Below are 12,614 nucleotides of genomic sequence, written 5' to 3'. Positions count from 1 at the left end.
TAAAGTGGGCGTACCGCCACACAGTTGCAAGCAGATAACAGAAGCCCACAACCCATTATAAGGAGATTAAAAGCGCAACATGCAACACCGCAGCGGTCATTCGTGTTTTACATACATATACATACATATGAAGATGTGTGGGTGTGTATACTGTTCTCAACAAAAACAAAACAATTTAATGACTGCGTAGCGCCGACATTTTTCACCAATCGTTATTTATAAAAAGTGCAAAATAAACAAATAAAAATTAAATTATGTACTCTCGATGAAAAATGTTTATCCACTTTTTCACCTTTCATTTCGTGGTATTTGTTTATCTTTTTGTGACATTCCGCCAGTTGACAATTTTTCTCGCTCATTTTGCTGTTGGGAATGCCAATAAAATGGCCAAGTCACTGTTGTTTTTCTTCTTTTGCTTTTTGTTATTATTATTGTGTTTTGCTTTGTTGTTTCATACAAAACGTTCAATGAAGTGATTTTTAATAAACAATAGCGCCAACAACAACAACAACAGCAAGAAGGAAACAAAAGAAAAACAGTGAATTTGATGCAGCGCCACAGAAATTGTTTATGAGATTAACCTCGTAAACTAAGTGTTGTTGTTTTGGTTGCTGGTTGCTGGTTGCTGGCTGCTGACTGCTGGCAGCAAAATGCAAAGTGCATTTTAATTGAAGTGGACCTTTGGGAGGCTTTAATGGACACACATACCAATAAAGTGTGTTCATGCGGACAACGGCAAAAACATTTTACGTCGGACCATCATTTTGCTATTGACGCTGTGCGCGCCAATCGGCAACAAAAGTCGCAATACCCATTGTCAACAGCAGCAGTGTTGCATACTTGATTATTTTGTTTTACATGTTTTTTTATGTATTTATTATTTTTTGATAAACTTGATTAAAGTGTGGTTGTACAATAAATTGTCGCTTTTGTTTCGTGAATTTTGGGTTATTTTCCTAATATTTCAAATCACAATATATTACATGATTGGCAAAAAAAAAAATTGTGTGAAAACACAAAATCACTTAACTGTACTCCATGGAGACTAAAAGTATCTTCCGCTAAAAGTTAAAGCCCGCGGTATTAATTAATTTTACCACAGAAATCAGAAGTGAAACAATTTCTGAGAATCTTTTTTGCGATAGACACTAAAACAAAGTCAAATCACTTCAGTGTGTTTAAAAAGATGAGATTTCAGGCAGAAATTTGTCTTTCGTAGATATGCATCACCTGATCCTTTCGTTATATTCCACTGTTTTATTAAACCCCGGTATATGAGATGTTATAGAAAAGCCAAAAAAAATCCATATATAACCTCAAACTTATATAATAATCAGATTAAGTCCCTAAAATAATAAATTTGGTAGCATGAGAAACCTTTTGGGAGGGTTTCAAAATAATATTTCCAATTGAATTTATATGTAAAATCTTACGCATATAAGTAAAACTCTTTTCCAATCTTCGAATGAATAGTATTTCATAATTTTCAAATTTCGAGATTCCCACCCTGGGAACTTCCTCCATCCATTTTCATCACCAGCTACTGATGTATTCAACAACAAAACACCTCTAAACTTGTTTATCAAATGCTATTCTTTCAAATCAAGAACTATTGGGATGCCAAAGGCTGGAAGTTTATTTATACTGACGGCTCAAAAGAAACCGACTCATCTGAATTTGCTGTGGTATCTGATAAGGGAAGCATACTTAGGACTGGTCTTCTATTCCCACACAACTCGATATTTACTACCGAGGCGATTCTATAAACTTCGCCATTGACTACGCCTCCTCAACTAAAGGAAAATATATAATCTGTACAGACAGTAAATCTGCCATCGCAGCTCTGTCGAGCGCAAACAGCAGAGAACTTTTAATTGACAATATTCGAAATAAATTGTCCCAGCAAAAGGCAAACATAAAAGTTATGTGGATCCCTAGATACAGCGCAATTCTTGGCAACGAAAACGCTGATAAAGCAGCGAAAAATGCCAGCAATATCCCTATATTCTGTTTCGAAACCTTCGTTAAATCTGACATTCTCAGGATAATCGATAGTATCTATCACTCAACCGTAAGGGAGAAATGGTTTACATACCAACACAGCTACAAATCCATAAATCCAGAACGACTAAAAGCAATTATTCCTACAGGAGCGACACTGCAGCAGACAAAAATCTTTACCCGACTCCGGCTAGGACACACAAATATTACTCACCAACACCTTCTAAAAGGAATGCCTGCCCCGATTTGCTCAGCATGTAACTGTCCACTGTCCATTATTCATATAATAGACTACTGCACCAAGTATAACAATGGCAGAAACAATATCTTTAACGGCAGGAAACCTTCCGATTTACTGAAAGATATTTCTCTAGAAAATATGTCGAATATTTATGATTTTATATATCAAATTGGACTAGTTTATCTTTTATAATTTTGTTTATTAATTCCCTACACATAATAATTTGTATTCTAATATTTTTTTTATATAAATAAGTAAAAAATCTATTAGTATAATATTATTTTAGGCCGATAGTCCTAGCTACTAGTGCCTTTCGTAATGTAATATAGTTATTAATAATTATATTTCTAATAAATAAATAAATTTTCAAACAGAATAACATATACGAATGAAACCATAAGTTAATTTTAAATCTGAAAGGCTATCGGATCTTCTCCATCCATCGTTCTCATGGCGTGTTGCTTTTATAAATTCTCTTATAATTATTGCAATCATTGAAAGAAGTTTTTGATTATTTTTTTCAAAGACTTTTGTGCTTTTTATCTTATCCTCATTACCTTTAACGAACTATTAGCAAATTTTTCAGTCCAGTTAATATAACAAAATATTTAATGGATTAAACTATGCGATGCTAAGGCTGATTATTCCGCATTTATCCATTCATTTATTTATTTTATAATATAGAAAATATTAATTTTATTACGGAAGATACTCAAAGCTATAAAATTTAGTGCAATTTCGCAGAATTTTGAAAAGCTTTTCTTATGCTCCTTATTTTTTACAAAATTATACCTCATTGTCAAACAAAAACTTTGTAAATCCAAATTGAACATTTTTCAAAAAAATTTTAAAATTCATAAATTCTTAATCTGTGCGTAACACTGCCAGTAAAATAAATTTAAAAAAATCAACGGGATTTTCCAGCAGCATCAAACATACACATTATAAAAAAATAACAAAATCAAACAAACTATAAAACTGCTTACCAAAAACTTTTCTAGAAATTTTAAATAAAACCCGTGAAATTATGTTGAAAAGTTTGTGGAATTTTTCTAATTTTTTATGAAGTTGGAAACATGGACTTACATGCTTTTTTATGAGCTATACTTTTATTAAAATATAATGAACTTTTAAAATATTGAATACTGGTCTGGTGATAATTCGGGGGAGTGGTAAATTTAAATTGAATTTGGTAATAAATTTCGAAAGTTGGAAAATATTTGGATAAAATTAAAAAACGTAACCGCTCTTAGTTTGCAAATTTTTTTAAATAACAATGTAAAAAGCCTACAATTTTTTGAAATTCTTACTTCAAAATATGTCAGTTGTTTTCATGCAATGAATAAGTCCATAAGTCAATCAGCTAGTCGATCATAATTTGGAGCTGCTGTTTGTCATGCAAAATTTTAAAGAAGTCAATAAAATCTGTAAAATATTTTATTATTATACCCGCCACAATACTTTTGAGAACTATCTCAGTTGCTGATATAATAAAAGGTAAGGTGTCTACTGTATTTTGTTTCCAAATTCTTTTCACTTCTATTATTAAATCACTGCATTTCTCTAGATTTTCGGTGTATTTTCTGTGTATATTCGTATACTGGGTGTGATTATTTCAACAAAAATGGTGGTTTTTGTTCGAGCGGTGGTTTATTAGCGTTATATCCGGCCTATTGTGGGTGATTTTTCTGTCTGTTCTTATGGCGATGTCCCAGTATACGGTGTATGCCTCATTTTCCAATATATTCTCGGGGTTGTATTCGTAATAGGGTGAAGCATTTGTACTTAAGCGTAGATTACTCGCTATTTCTTGGTTTAGTATTTTCGCCATATTGTTATGCCTTTCGGTGTATTCGCTTCCCACCAAAAGACGACATCCAGATATAATGTGGTCTATGTTTTCTGTATTTAATTTGCATTTTCGACATCTGCCATCAATAATCCCTGTATCTTTTAAAATTGTTATTATTATTATTATTATTATTATTATTATGAGAGTACTTAGCTTTCAGACCTAAAGGATATATGATGCAAATCTATAAATAGTAAAAGCAACTCTAAAAATATATACATTTATTACATAATTAGAAAATTTAGAGTTAAAAATTCTTATTCCACCAATTTAAATCTTCAAAAAGATTGTTGGCTGCTACGAAATATATATGAGCAATTTACTCAAATTATATTCTGATAATTCAGAAATTTAGAAAATCCTGTAAGAGTATATTACAATTTTGAATTTTTTCGCATATTTCGTAAGGCGATATTCCTAAAATAATATTTTAAGGCAGTTTTTTTTTATAAAAATTGAACGATTTTTTTTTTAATTCGTTCAAAATTCTAGAACTCTTTTATATCGAAAATGCTTATTCAATATTCAAAATATGAGCCCATGGATATTTGCTCTTAAATATATTATTTATTTAGATACTAAATGAATAAATCGTCTACATATAACTATATTCATCTACAGTAAGTATGCATACATGCCTAGGTATATAAATGTCTATAAATGTGTGGATTTAAACCTATAAAAGTTAAGTCTTGCGAGCTGTGTCCAAATGCTGTCGCTTAAAAAGGAAACATGTCTGCCAATCGATTTGATCGATTTGATATATACATACATATGCAAGTACAATTGTTTGAATGATGGTGCCATAAAATTAAATGACCATGTGAATGAAATATTTGTTTAACGCTGACAGACGCGTCGTAACCAAGTAGACTTAGTCATTGAAGCGTATAATTTACGAAATATACAAAACAGGTCAACTCAAAACCTTAACAGAAAATTCTTCCTTTTAAAGTTTTAAGAAAATTTTGTTTGTTAAAGCAACAAAACGAGTGAGCACCTATTCTCCTAGTTAACTAAACTTAACTCAAGTGCATCACCACATATATGATTTGCCGTGCAACACTATTAGCGCCATTTGTTATGCCAACACTAACATAGCCACAATGCCACATTCTCTTCAATCATTTCATTCCATGTTCACATCGCAGCAGTTATTATTGTTGTGGAGCATTCATACGTTGGATTGTTCACATTTTTTGCCATTGCACGTTTTGCCGTTGCCGCAATTTCCACTCAATTTTTTCTTATACAATTCAGCTGCATTTCTCGCCATCACCTTTGACGCAGTTGACTTTTCAGCTCATTGTTATTGTTGCTTTAAGTGTGTGTTTTTTGTGCTAGCGCTCGTTGTAAATGGGCAATTAAAGAAACAGGTTACATACCCATAAATCGTTAACGGCTACTTTAAAGTTTCGCCAGCCCCTGTCTCGTTCACCGCATTTATTTGTTTGCTGAAATGCGACAAAAAGAATGCACTTAGCTTTTCTTACCGAAGCTACCCCCTTTTATGTGCTCATACATATATAAATATTTTGCCGTTGTTGGCCATCAACACTACTATCGTTTTTGTCAGCTTTTGCCACTGCCGAGGTTGCTTTTGTTGGCGCGTTGCTGGCACCACGCGCATATCGTTGAATGTTGACAGCATTTTTGTGATTGCCTGATTTATTTTCAGCAAATCGATGGCAAATAAATTACATTTAATTTCTTAAAACTACAACAGCAAGACAAAACGCAACGCACAAGATCGAAATGAGTGCAAAAAGTTCAGTTGCAAGTAGCAACATCAGTCGAGACAGCGACAGCACTCGTTAAGATACAGGCGACTACTACCATTCGCACTGCAGTTTTACCACTTTTGGCATTTGTGGCAACGGCATTTATGGCCAGCCATAGCAATTGGCATTTCGTGAATGTATCCGTGTGAGTATGATTGTCGCGTAATTACAATTTTTTTATGATTTGACATAAATTGGCATAAATTCAATTAAATTGACATAAATTCCCAGGTCGTCGCGGAATTACCGGCAAATGGCGTCCAGTTGGCGACGCAAAGGAAATCCAACAAACGATGGCAACATTTTATGCCACTAATTAAATTTTGTTGCGTCGTCTTCGGAGCTTTAGCTTCCACTTTTTTAGTTTTATTTGGCCCATGAATTTTTTTAAATCTACATTGGGCGCAAGCAAATCAAATTCCAACAAGCCAACAACAAACACAGCATAAATTGGCGGGCAATGCCGGGTAAATTCAAACTGTTTCCATATCATAGCAGCTGAATTGGTTGAACTGGTGGTAGTGCTTTTCTCTTGACTTGAAAGCGTATCCAAATACGAGTAGAATAAAGGGGCAATCGAGATAGGAGTTGGAGAGCGTAGTGAAAGCTTGAAAAATTAAAGGATTTGCAGCCAAACTTCAAGTATTGTAATTACAAATGTGCACAAATAGGAGTATGATGAGAAGATGTACAGTAAACTATAGAACGTTTCGTAATAGTAAAAATAAAGACGCAAAGCACGTTGCAAGCTGTTGTTATTTTGCCACTGTTTTCCTTCTTTCTGCGCCCTTCAATTGTCTGTGGGCCCTAGAGCTCATTGCGGTTGGGCGCCTCGACAGTCAGTAGACAAATAACAGCAGTTGCCAATGCCGTTTGTTGCACAAATAAAAGTCATATGCATTGCATGGCATAGAAACTGAATGCCACGATTGCCACTACCGCATACGCCGCATCCGCAACTTCTTCTCATCCGTGTAGTGCAAACTAATTAAAATTCAAAAGCCATAAACAGATTTTGCCAATAAAACTTTTACACGCAAAACACTTTCGACAACGCCAATGACAAGAGCAAAAACAACAATAGCCTCTGAGGTGGAGCATAAAAAGGATCCAACGGAAACAAAGACGAAATGAGCACAATGTTTAAGGAATAGTGTTTCGATACGACTACTTGGCAACCAGAGACGGAGGACCACTACAAGAATGAAATTTTGACTTAAGTATCTTAAACTCCACCCGCCACCTTCGCACTTCACCACTTCCGGCTGGAGAAAAAGACAAATACACTATTTAGCTTGGTTCTCATACGAAGAAATTGTTGATGTTACTCCTACTCCGTTCACAACAAAAGCCGACGCCAAAAGACCTGAAGTCACAGTAGAAGTAGAAGTACGATAACTGACGAAGAATGGGAGTGAAATAAAATTTTGCATTTGAGTGCACAATATTCAGTCATGTGAGCATCTGCCTACTGGTGAGTGCGAGCGTTAAAGAAAGCGGGAAAGGAAATGGGAACATACAGCGACACTCGAACGTTAAGCATAAAATATGAAGAAGGACGCAAAAGATGCCGCTGGAGGAATTGCAGCACCTAAACACAGCGCCACGACACTCGGCTAGCTACATATAATAGGAATAGGAAGAGCACATACTCCGACTCCGATTCCAGCCCAACCAGAGTTTTAGTTAGTGCTCCACAAGCAGCTTTCAAGCTTAAATGGGACGTGTGATGTCAAGCAGCCTAGCTAACTTGCTGTTGTGCGCAAGAGAGGTGCAGCGTGGCGGCTCTCAGGGTTTAACTTTGTTGCTGGTGCTGCGATAAAATGAAAATTGCACACGAGCCATAAATAAGGATTCTCTCAAGGATAATTTATAAAAGTTTGCGCAAATATCTTATTTTCTATTTTTTGTATTTGTTTTTGCTCAGACTTTTTCAAACGTGAGCGAAGTAATAAGTTCACCGATGTTAGGCGCATCAAAAGAGAAGTACCACAGAGTTGAATGAGCTATAGGATACTATGTATGTTCATGCATATGTAGGTATACATATGTTATATATAGGTATGTGTGTATATATGAAAAAACTAAAAGCAGAGGCACATACCTCTTACTTTCTACCAGTAAACTCAGCTATAGAGACCAGTATGTAGTTAGAAGATGAAAATAAAATAATGGGTGGGTTTGTACACCTACAACTAAAAAGTAAAAGTGTGTGCAAATCCATCTTAAAGTTTTTTAGTGGGTTGTTGCTTATACTTATTAACGAGGCATTCCAAATTATGCTCTTAAGAATTACTTTTAAGTGCTTAAAATATGACATTAAATCCTAAATATGCTTCGAAATTGCTTTTAAAATCCTGAGCGCTACAGCCATATTGGCTTTATTCAGCGATACGATTTTTATAATATCAAAAATTATATTTGTAAAACCTATATGCATTGCATCAGCTTGTTGCTAGCAATCGTGACCAAAAACATACGACGGGGGCAAAAAGTAAGGTGAATTTGGTTGTAAAATGAAAATTCTTTATTTATTTAGCATCCAGAACTCTAATTCTACAGAATTTTGAAAATACAGAATTATGACTTAAAGGAATTTAGGCTGTTTAGAATTTGTTTCACGATTTTCCCCAATTTTTTGGTTAAAAAAAGCCTAGCAACAGAATTTATGCATTACTTAACGGAGCGTCAGAGAAAATGTATTTTGTTAACATGTTTCATAATACATGCATACTAGGCCGAGTCGATTTGTGGGGTGGCAAAAAAATCGCCCATTGCTCTGTAAAAATTAATTTCTAGGGATCAAAATAGGAAACTTTGCCGAAGGAACCATACCTCTAAAACGAATTCTGATGTCCCCCAATTTGGGTCGAACTTTTTAGTTTCTTTTCTCATGTAAAGACCAAAAATGGTGATATTTTGAAATGATTGTATGGGGAACCCCCCAGGGGAGTTCCAGGGGGTGTGCCACTGGCATGGGTGGATCTCCCGTCCAAAGTTAGTGGTCATACATTTGGACTCGATTGGAGCACTCTAAATAGGTCAAATTGGGATTTTTCGTTCGACCCAAATTGGGGGACATCAGAATTCGTTTTAGAGGTATGGTTCCTTCGGCAAAGTTTCTTATTTTGATCCCTAAAGTACGATTTTCACAGAGCAATGAGCGATTTTTAAATCGACCCCCCCCCCCAAATGCATACATATTTAAATAATAAAAACCGCTTTTCGAAATACCTGTATTTTATTCCTAAATTTTGTCCGATTATCTTGTACCACATAAGACGTTTATTTAATACTAATGTTAATATTTACAAGAAATGTTAATAGTTACAATATTTTAATAAGCCTATAGAGAGTCATAAAACAAAACTGCAAGTTAACTTAAAACTTCCCGTTTTGCGTCTAAGCACAGCATAAGAAACATTTTGTAAACGCTGAAGGCATTCAAAAACGACTATGAAGGCAAACAATTTCTTTGTCTACTTTTTAAATAATTTCAGTTTTTAGCTAATTAACGAAAGCCGTACCCACCAAAAAACCAACTAATCAAACCAAACCAACGGTAATACTGGCCGCTTCAGTCCTGCGAAAACTCGGGGCCAGAAAAGTGGTAGCTGCTGAAGTGATTTTTTAGTTGTAGGAATTCAAGTTAGTTAGATGATTGCGGTCCCTGATTAAATTCATCACAGAAATGTTGCAGGTACATAACGGAGAGGCAAATGAAAAAAAAAAATGCCAAAGCATTGACATTTCGACGATAGCGTCAAGCGTAAACAAGCATTTCATTTTGTATTTGTTGATGCGGCAGTCGCATAGTTGTCGTTTAGTGCAATCGAAACTGTTCATGTATGCATACATTTCCACATATATTACTCTATCCACTTACGTATATATACTGTCACCAGACACATTGTTGCACGGCGTATGGATGGATGGATTTTACCGTTAGTTTTGCAGGCTTTATTGCCGACTGATTATGCAAACAATGGCAGACCGAAAGAGCGCGAACAGCAAACGCTGAAGAATCGACTTGCCACCACTGCCATAGGGACCACCACAAAGGGAGTCAGATAGACAATGAGATTGGCAAAAACTGGCTACGATGCAAACATATATCCATACATGCATAGATACGTGCATGAACATATGTGTGTGTACCTTCATTTAGTTAGTTAGTTAGGCCTTTTTAGCGAAACCCTCACCATTGTCGTACACAACGCTACTTGTGCCGCATATTGGCTACGTTAGGCACTTTAGGCCACATCATGTTGTTTTTGTTTAAGCCGTTGACGTCGTTGTTGTCATTGTAGTCGTTATGCAATGCTAACATTTGTATGCGAATTTTTAATTTTTTTACTCTTTCGGTGGCGACATCACTAGCGAGAATACAACTTACCACAAACGCCAAACTTCTTTGATGGCGTTTAGTGCCCGTACCGCTGCCCTCTCACTCCTCCTGCGCTGGGCATTGCCAGGCTGCTAAGGTTTGGCCGGTGGGTGTTCTTGCAATAGAGGCAGCCACAATAGTGATGGAGATTCCGGTAGTAGCAACTTTGAATTTTAAATGCAATGATTTCCTTTTTCCATTTCATTTCTGTTTCTTTTGCTGATTGTTTGCAGCCGCTTTAGTTTACATACTTTTTTCATAGCCATCTTGCTGTGTAGTTTTTTCTAGCTACTTAGTTCGGGTTGGTTGCCATTTGTTGTCTCCTTGCCGCACAATACACCACATCAGGGGTACGAATATATTGGGCACCCTTTATTATACCTTTATTCGCGTGGACTTAGTCATTTTTCTCCAAGTCACCAAGAAGCGGCCAACGATTGCATCGAAAACTTGTAGGTGTAAGAGCGCGAGCAGTGAGGAGTATATACGTACATATATGGGTGCACTGTCATCTAACTGTTTGCTGGTTGGTGCACAAGGATTCGTGATGATTGCTATGATTTGCCATTTGCGAAATGATTCCTCATTTTGCTAGCGTCTAAACTCAGTGGAAAGCCTGACAAAGCCTGCCAAAGCACATAGCGTTGGGTGCGATGTTTTCAGCGCGCTGCACGTTCTCATACTCCTTTACCATATGCTAGTCAATTACATACATACATATATGCTTTTACGAGCTCTTTTTGCACTATCATGCTCGTTCGTTTGCGCAAACCAATTCACCATTTTGGACTTTTTACTTTTAATATATGCAACGTTTTGTATCACTTAATGGCGACTCTGCGCAAATATTTGTGAAAGTAAGCTTTTTTCTGCTTAAAGGGGGTCTGCTTTGTGAGTTGACATTGTCGGTTTGCTGAAATTCGTATCAGCAACTCTGCATCGGTCGTGACAAAACTAAAATTTCAAATTCAACTCCAATTCACTTTTAGCTAAAAACTAAAAAGGAAAATCAAAGAAAACTTCTAATAACGAGAAAAAACTCGCACCAAACTTATACGAGAATCGTGTTAATTTACTTTACTGTAATCCGCCTCGCAATAATTTACACACATATAAACATACATTTGAATTTCGAAAGAAAAAATATCGGCTAACTACGAATGACCGGCCGTTAGCCGTTGCTATGCTAATATTTGAGTTATCACGTGCCACGTATGTACATTTGCGTCAGCTCGCGTTGAATAAATATATGGTCCATTATTTTCTAGATTGAACGTTCATTTGCATTAAATACAACTTTGATGGGCAGGAATTTGAATTTGCCGAATTTGAATTTGAAGTGAAATCACACGTACTCGTATGTATGTATATTAGGGTGCCTAACTAAAAAAACAAAAATGGTTTCCTTCATGGAAGTTGTCAAATTTATTGTACCTTAATAATTTCTCCCCAAAATTTCTGAAAAGTATTTAGCTTCAATTGCGCATCACTTTAAAATACCTCCAAAAATCGATTTTTTATAAATAAAATCTATTTTTTATAAATAAAATAAATTTGTAAAATATTTTTGCCAAAAAATAGTCCCACATAATAGAAGAGTTTGAGCTTAAAAGATCAGCATAGAAATATTTTAAAATTGTATCAACGAAATCAAAATAAAGAGGCTTTTGGAGGTACCTTCAATTAGGTGCTGCTCACGCAAATCTTACTATTTTTCCCAAATATTTTCGGTGGAAAACTGGTATTTTTTTGTATACGATTTCAGAAATTATAACTATACTGTGAGCGGTATCACTTCACATTTGTACGTATTCGAAATTTATTGCTACGCTTTGCTGCTGCGTGTCGAGCATAATTATCATCCCCACATTTGTATTTGCGTACATTTCACGCATATGTATATATGTATATTTGTAGGCTCTTTGTTTAGCTTACTTCTGTAAGAGTACTGTCAGTTATTTATAAGATGCACGAATTGTAGTGAGAAGTCACCAGATATTCAGCTTAAAATTCAGACAACTTATTTTCGGCTTAATTTTAGGTAGGTAGCATATTTGCATTTGCTCGATGAAGGATTTGTATTGAAGTATGATCTTGTGGTTTGATAAAAAGGAGTGTAACGTCGACGGTGAGATAAAAAAGAAGTAAATAATTTTTTTTTCCAAAGCTTATATGGTGAAGAAGCGCAAAAGAAAAAGAAAAGTACAGCCCTGATGGTGATATAAAGAAGTAAGGTTGTTCATGCTACCCTCACGCAAGATATTTCTATACATATTTATACAGTGTTGCGCAAAACCTAGGCAACTTTTCTGTTGCGCTGTAGACGCCGGTTTTTTTCTAACCCTCAATGTA

This window comes from Anastrepha obliqua, chromosome 1, assembly GCF_027943255.1.
Source record: "Anastrepha obliqua isolate idAnaObli1 chromosome 1, idAnaObli1_1.0, whole genome shotgun sequence".
Lineage (NCBI taxonomy): Eukaryota > Metazoa > Arthropoda > Insecta > Diptera > Tephritidae > Anastrepha > Anastrepha obliqua.
Note: the sequence above shows the minus strand (reverse complement) of the source record.